Source organism: Mus caroli, unplaced genomic scaffold (genome assembly GCF_978045245.1).
Source record: "Mus caroli unplaced genomic scaffold, Mus_caroli_1 scaffold_4, whole genome shotgun sequence".
Lineage (NCBI taxonomy): Eukaryota > Metazoa > Chordata > Mammalia > Rodentia > Muridae > Mus > Mus caroli.
The window spans coordinates 150,179,367-150,186,738 of record NW_028227259.1 but is presented as its reverse complement, the minus strand read 5'-3'; the positions used below and the strand labels follow the sequence as shown (position 1 = coordinate 150,186,738).

General features: G+C 44.8%; 1 protein-coding gene and 1 pseudogene across 1 annotated transcript in view; both read left to right on the top strand.

Moving 5' to 3' along the window:
- The first annotated feature begins 3,358 nt into the window (after positions 1-3,358).
- On the top strand, positions 3,359-4,134 carry LOC110295440 (ribosome biogenesis protein NSA2 homolog pseudogene; annotated as a pseudogene).
- Positions 4,135-5,434: 1,300 nt separating this feature from the next.
- Positions 5,435-7,372, top strand: part of LOC110288451 (cytochrome P450 3A25) — a 53,350-nt gene continuing 51,412 nt past the window's right edge. Inside the window, exon 1 of the mRNA XM_085837428.1 lies at positions 5,435-5,542. The gene's annotated coding sequence lies outside the window, so the exon portion shown is untranslated. The remainder of the gene's footprint in view (positions 5,543-7,372) is intronic.

Genomic DNA, 7,372 nt, shown 5'->3' with positions numbered 1-7,372 from the left:
ATTGTAAGGGCTGGAGGATGAGGAGGGAGGAATACTGTAAAATGCTGTTTATTAGATAATCCAGGGCCATTGCAATCACAGGCACTCAGCAGAGATGGCTACCGGCACAAGAGCTGCATGTAGAGAAGAACTGGGTTGTGAGAAATGCTGGTCTAGAAGAATCTGAGGGTTAAAAGGATGACTCTGTTGTTAAGAATGCTGGCTGCTGGAGTCCACCTTCTTGAGTTATTTATATATATTGGATATTAGTCCCTTATCTGATTTACGATATGTAAAGATCCTTTCCCAATCTGTTGGTGGTCTTTTTGTCTTATTGACGGTGTCTTTTGCCTTGCAGAAGCTTTGCAGTTTCATGAGGTCCCATTTGTCAATTCTCGATCTTACAGCACAAGCCATTGCTGTTCTATTCAGGAATCTTTTCCCTGTGCCCATATCTTCAAGGCTTTTCCCCACTTTCTCCTCTATAAGTTTCAGTGTCTCTGGTTTTATGTGAAGTTCCTTAATCTACTTAGATTTGACCTTAGTACAAGGAGATAGGAATGGATCGATTCTCATTCTTCTACATGATAACAACCAGTTGTGCCAGCACCATTTGTTGAAAATGCTGTCTTTCTTCCACTGGATGGTTTTAGCTCCCTTGTCGAAGATCAAGTGACCATAGGTGTGTGGGTTCATTTCTGGGTCTTCAATTCTATTCCATTGGTCAACTTGTCTGTCACTATACCAGTACCATGCAGTTTTTTTTAATCACAATTGCTCTGTAGTAAAGCTTTAGGTCAGGCATGGTGATTCCACCAGAGGTTCATTTAAATCAAATAACCCTATTAAAAAATGGGGCTCAGAACTGAACAAAGAATTCTCACCTGAGGAATACAGAATGGCAGGGAAGCACCTGAAAAAATGTTCAACATCCTTAATCATCAGGGAAATGCAAATCAAAACAACCCTGAGATTCCACCTCACACCAGTCAGAATGGCTAAGATCAAAAATTCAGGTGACAGCAGATGCTGGCGAGGATGTGGAGAAAGAGGAATACTCCTACATTGTTGGTGGGATTGCAAGCTTGTACAACCACTCTGGAAATCAGTCTGGTGGTTTCTCAGAAAATTGGACATAGTACTACTGGAGGATCCAGCAATACCTCTCCTGGGCATATATCCAGAAGATGTCCCAACCGGTAAGAAGGACACATGCTCCACTATGTTCGTAGCAGCCTTATTTATAATAGCCAGAAGCTGGAAAGAACCCAGATGCCCCTCAACAGAGGAATGGATACAGAAAATGTGGTACATTTACACAATGGAGTACTACTCAGCTATTAAAAGGAACGAATTTATGACATTCCTAGGCAAATGGATGGACCTGGAGGGCATCATCCTGAGCGAGGTAACACAATCACAAAGGAACTCACACAATATGTACTCACTGATAAGTGGATATTAGCCCAAAACTTAGGATACCCAAGATATAAGATACAGTTTGCTAAACACATGAAACTCAAGAAGAATGAAGACTGAAGTGTGGACACTATGCCCCTCCTTAGAATTGGGAACAGAACACCCATGGAAGGAGTTACAGAGACAAAGTTTGGAGCTGTGACAAAAGGATGGACCATCTAGAGACTGCCATATCCAGAGATCTATCCCATGATCAGCATCCAAACGCTGACACCATTGCATTCACTAGCAAGATTTTGCTGAAAGGACCCAGATATAGATGTCTCTTGTGAGACTATGCCGGGGCCTGGCAAACACAGAAGTGGATGCTCACAGTCAGCTAGTGAATGGATCACAGGGCCCCCAATGGAGGAGCTGGAGAAAGTACGGAAGGAGCTGAAGGGATCCGCAACCTTATGGGTGGAACAACATTATGAACTAACCAGTACCCCGGAGCTCTTGACTCTAGCTGCAGATGTATCAAAAGATGGCCTAGTTGGCCATCACTGGAGAGAGAGGCCCACTGGACATGCAAACTTTATATGCTCCAGTACAGGGGAACTCCAGGGCCAAAAAAATGGGAATGGATGGGTAGGGAAGTAGGGGAGAGAGTATGGGGGGACTTTTGGGATAGCATTGGAAATGTAATTGAGGAAAAGATGTAAAAAAAAAAAAACTTAAAAAAAAAAGAATGCTGGCTTCTCTAGCAGAAGTTCAATTCTCAGCATTGACATGGCAGTTTACAACCCTCTGTAATCTAGCTCCAGGGGATCTAAAGCTCTTCTCTGGCCTCTGTGGGCACTGCATATATGTGGTGCACAGATATTCATCCAGGCAAGCAGTCATACACATAATATTAAAATAAATCTTTCTTATAAATGAAGTCAGTGGGGGGTGAGAAAGGAAGTAAATGGGGGAAAGGAAGGATGATGGGGAGGGTGAAGAGGTGAGGGTGATCATCAAACATTTAAAAGGAATGAATAGAGATACCAAAGAAACTTGAAAGAAAGGGAGGAGAGAAGGAAGAAGGAAGATGGAAGAATTATGAACATCCTAAGTATTCAAGATTGAGATCTTTGTTTAATCATCAACAAAGACAAGTCATGAGGCACTGCCACATGATAGCATTGGGTCCATGTTATCATTAGTGGCTGCTCAACAGCTGCCTTTAGATTCCATTTTAATGTACATTACCCAAGAGAGTCTGTGATAGAGATCTTGACTTTCCAATGCCCACATTGGTGTTGTCCCTAAGTGCGTAGTTTGGGTAGAGACACAGAGTGAGGACAAACTGAAATTCATGAAGTTCATGTGGTCAGTCGAGTTCTCTGTTTAATATTTAACAAGGGCTATCGAAGGCTGATGGCTCTGTAACAAAACAAAAAATCCTTGTCATTGTTCAGATTGCAACATGTTCTATATGGCAGAAAGCTTCAGTCACCTGTTATAGTGCCTTGAATAAAAATGGCCTTCATAGGCTCAGGTATTTGAAAACTTGGTCCCCAGTTGTAGTGGTATGAATATGCTTATCCTATGAGAAGTAACACTATTTGGAGCTATGGCCTTATTAGAAGAGATGTGTGGCCTTGTTAAAGGAAGTGTGTCACCATGGAGGAGGGGCTATGATGTCTCATATATATGCTCAAGTCAGTCCAGTGTGACACAGCCACACTACAGAAGACAGTCTCCTCCTTGCTGCCTTTGGATCAAGATGTAGAAATATTTACTCTTCCAGCATCAAAGTTGCCTGAAAAGTGCCATGCTTCCCACTGTGATGAAGGTGGACTAAACCTCTGAAACAATTAAACATTTGCCTTTATAAGAGTTGCCTTAGAGGCAGGCTGGTGGACCAGTGACATCCAGAAATTAAGAGTTTTTTGAGACCCGGGAGGTCTCGGACTGCTGCTCTGTGGCTGTCATCATGCCACAAGATGAATATATTGAATTGCACCGCAAACGATATGGATATCGTTTAGACTACTATGAGAAAAAGAGAAAGAAAGAAGGTCGGGAGACCCATGAATGTTCAAAGAAGGCAAAAAAAAAAAAAAAAAAAAATTGGCCTGAAGGCTAGTAAAGAGTGACATAAACAGTGCCGTGCTGAGAAAATACAAATGAAAAAGACTATTAAGATGCATGAGAAGAGAAACACCAAGCAGAAGGATGATGAGAAGACTCCGCAGGGAGCAGTCCCCAACAATCTGCTGGACAGAGAGGGGCAGGTGAGAGCAAAAGTACTTTCCAACATGATTAAGCAGAAACGGAAAGAAAAGGCGGGAAAATGGGAGGTCCCTCTACCCAAAGTTCGTGCCCAAGGAGAAACAGAAGTATTGAAAGTTATTTGAACAGGAAAAAGGAAAAAGAAGGCATGGAAGAGAATGATTACTAAAGTCTGTTTTGTTGGTGATGGCTTTACAAGAAAACCACCTAAGTATGGGTCTACGATTCAAAAAAGCCCATGCCACACACCCTGAGCTGAAAGCTACCTTTTGCCTGCCTATTCTCGGTGTGAAAAAGAATCCATCATCCCCATTATATACAACCCTGGGGGTGATCACCAAAGGTACAGTTATTGAAATGAATGTGAGCGAGTTGGGCCTTGTGACACAAGGAGGCAAGGTTATTTGGGGAAAGTGTGCCCAAGTTACCAACAATCCTGAGAATGATGGGTGCATAAATGCGGTCTTACTGGTCTGACAGTGACGTCACTCATACACATCATTCCACTCAATACTGAAGACTACACACTGTCAGGAAAACACCGTCACTGGGGTCTTTCTGAACCACTGAGCAGCCTCACTCCATGTGCAGTCACCAAGTACTTACTAAGTTGTAAAGGAAAATAAAACTGCCCAGTTTGACAGTTGGTCTTTAGTTTGGGGTGTAACGGTTTACATGTTAATAAAATTTAGTGACCGAGTAGCAAGTTAAAAAAAAAAGACACTTAGTCATAGTGTCTCTTTACAGCAATAAAGGCAAAAATAAGACACCAGTTCATTCATGCAAGTATTTGGGAAAGATTAGAAAATATGGCCTTTTTAGAGAGTGAGCTTTGAGATTTCTTTTCTTTTCTTTTCTCTTATTTTCTTTTTTCATTTATTTTTCAAGACTATATAACCCTGGCTGTCTGGAAACTCCCCCTGTTGACCAGGATGGCCTTGAAATCACAGAGATCTGAGTGCCTCTGCCTCTTGAGTGCTGGCCTAAAGGCATGATCCACCACCTCCCAGCTCTGGCTTTGAGATTTCAGAAGCCATCCCATTCCCAGTTGGCTTTCTCCTTGCTCCATGGCTGTTCTCTCACTATGTAAGCTCTCTGTTGAAGTCTTTCATCTATAGGTTGCCTGGGTCATAGCATCTCTTCATAGCAATAGAAAATTAACTGAAATGTGGTGGCAGGCACACAGAAGACATCTAGAGGGCCACCTGTCAGTAGGTGCCACTACAATGAACAAATACGTGAGAGGGAATGAAAGAGAAATGGAACCATTTGTGCACTGTGAAGAGAGGAGGAACTGGAGATGTGATGGCGATGAGGAACAACCTGATGTGATTAACCTATGATGCCACCTGAGACCATGGTGATGTCCCTACCCATGCTGCAACTGAGGACCATGTCTGTGTCTATGACTCTGCAGCAGCTGGGGTCTATGCCACTATTTATGGTTCATTTTACCACTCAAGGCCATGCAGGTACCTTTGGTCTGGGTTGCTTCCTGGGGCCATGTTGCTATCTGAGATCTGTGCAGAACTGGGCCTGACCCTCACCAGCTATGGCATTCAGAAAAGCTGGCCCCACCCTTCATTTCCTGTGCAGGGGCACAGTGTAGGAGATATGCCTCTCCCTAGCTCCTCACTGCCTGTGGCAGACAGGCAAGCTAGCCCAAAGTCCTATTTGAGCATTGTGGGTGGAGCTGGCACCATACCTTGCTGGCTGTAGCACTTTAGAAAGCAGCCCCACACCTTGCCTGAGTAGAACAGTAGTACTGGCCCTGGTAGTATGGGCACTCGATGGTCCACCAAAGTGTGTGAGAGCAGAACTGGCTCCACCCGACATGCAGCAATATTGGAGAGCTGATCCTGGTGGTGTGGACCTGGGAGAGCTGGTATGTCCCTTGCTGGCTGCTGCAGTCAGGAGAGCTGGCCCTACCTGGGCAAAATGGAAGAGCTGGCCCTTAGGGTGCAGGAGAAGGAGAGTCAGCAGGGCAACTAACTCAGCTACCACCCTAGTCCACATTCAAGCTTTGAATTGACTCCTCCTCATCTATGAACTCCTGTGGCCTGTGAAGGGACAGGTCCTGCAGATCGAAGGCTGCAGAATCTTCATGACACAAGATAACAACAGGATATCAAGGAGGAGTCCCAGTGTGTGGGAACTAAAAGGAGGCCTGGGGAAAGAGGGGGGAGGGAGGACCCACTTCCCGCCAGAGATCCACCTATGCTCTGGACAGGCAGACGTGGGAGGGCTGCCAGATGCTTTCCACTCAGCCGCAGGTGGGCATCCAAGCCCACCTCTGACACACTCCATGGGGTGTGGACAAGGGGCAGCCCTGACCTGGGAGAGAGGGAAGAGGGAAGAGAGGTTCCCATACATTCCAGAGTGAGTGCTGATGAGTAGAGACTGTCTATGGTTTTAGAGCTTTATTGTTGAAAGGCAGGGGGAAAGAAAGAAGGTAGAAAGAGAGGGAGAGGTTGGCCATGTCCAAGAGGAGAGAAAAAGGGAAAAGGAGAGAGAGAGAGAGAGAGAGAGAGAGAGAGAGAGAGAGAGAGAGAGAGAGAGAGAGAGAGAGAGAGAGAGAGAGATTGAGAGAGAGGAAAGGCTAGAGAGAAAGAGAGAGTAAGAGGGAGAAAGTGAGAGGAGAGGAGAGTAAGAGAAAGAGAACAAAGGAGAGAGAGAGCAAGGAGGGGTCAAACAGCCCCCTTTAAAATGAGCTGCAATCTTTTCTGTTGCTAGGCAACTGGGGAGGAGTTTAGCCTGAAGGTCAGAAGCTTGGGACATTGCCTAGTGACTTCTAGCCGTGCTTCTCGTGTGGTTGCTGTGGGAGGCAGTAACTTGGGCAGAAGCCAGAGTTCCAGGAACATGGGAGCACTCCTTCCATCCCATGTAGGTAAATTACCACCGGGTCCTGGGGTTCAGCATCTCAGCTTGACTGGAGACCAGCCTGTCTGTGGATAGCCCAATGCCCCATACCAGAGTGGATTCAGTATTGATAGTGCAGCAGAAGTCAAAGTGCTAGAACCAGACCATTTGCAAAGAAAGTTGTTTGAATAAAAGGGTGCACTGTGGGCTATACCATGACACACTACAGCTTCCACAGTGAGAGTTTTCTTTCTTTTCAGGGGGAAGTTGCAAGGGCAGAGGGTGGGTATGGAATGGTGGGAGATGAATAGAATTGGGTGCATGATGTGAAATTCACAAAGAATCAGAAAAAAGGAGGGTGGGGAGTAAACAACACAGCTACCCCAGTGACCTCAAAGTCCATATCCTTGGCGGTTTTGAACTTAGCTCATAGAATTCTAGTACTTGGGAATTAAGAACAAGCAATTCCTGATGCAAAAGATGGGAACAAAGAATAGAAATGTCTTCCCAAGGTGAAGTGAGTGATTGGCAGGTGTAGAGTGCTTCATGGGGCTCAGAACTCCCTGTGAAGTGGTGACTTCCTTTCAACAGCACTTTTAGGCGATCCCTTCCTTTCATTCTAAACTGCATGTGTGATCTGACTTCCTGTTTAAAATCTCAGTCTGTGCCACTACTCAAGCTCAGAGGTATGTCTTCACACTCCAGCATAGAAATACCTGCGCAACACATCCAGTTATCAATTTCTGCCCCATTCATTATGATATTAAGTAGCCAAGGTTGTTTTTCTAATGTTTTTTATTTTATTTAGAGTTGTGTGTGTGTGTGTGTGTGTGTAAGGAGGTGTAACCCTGTTGGT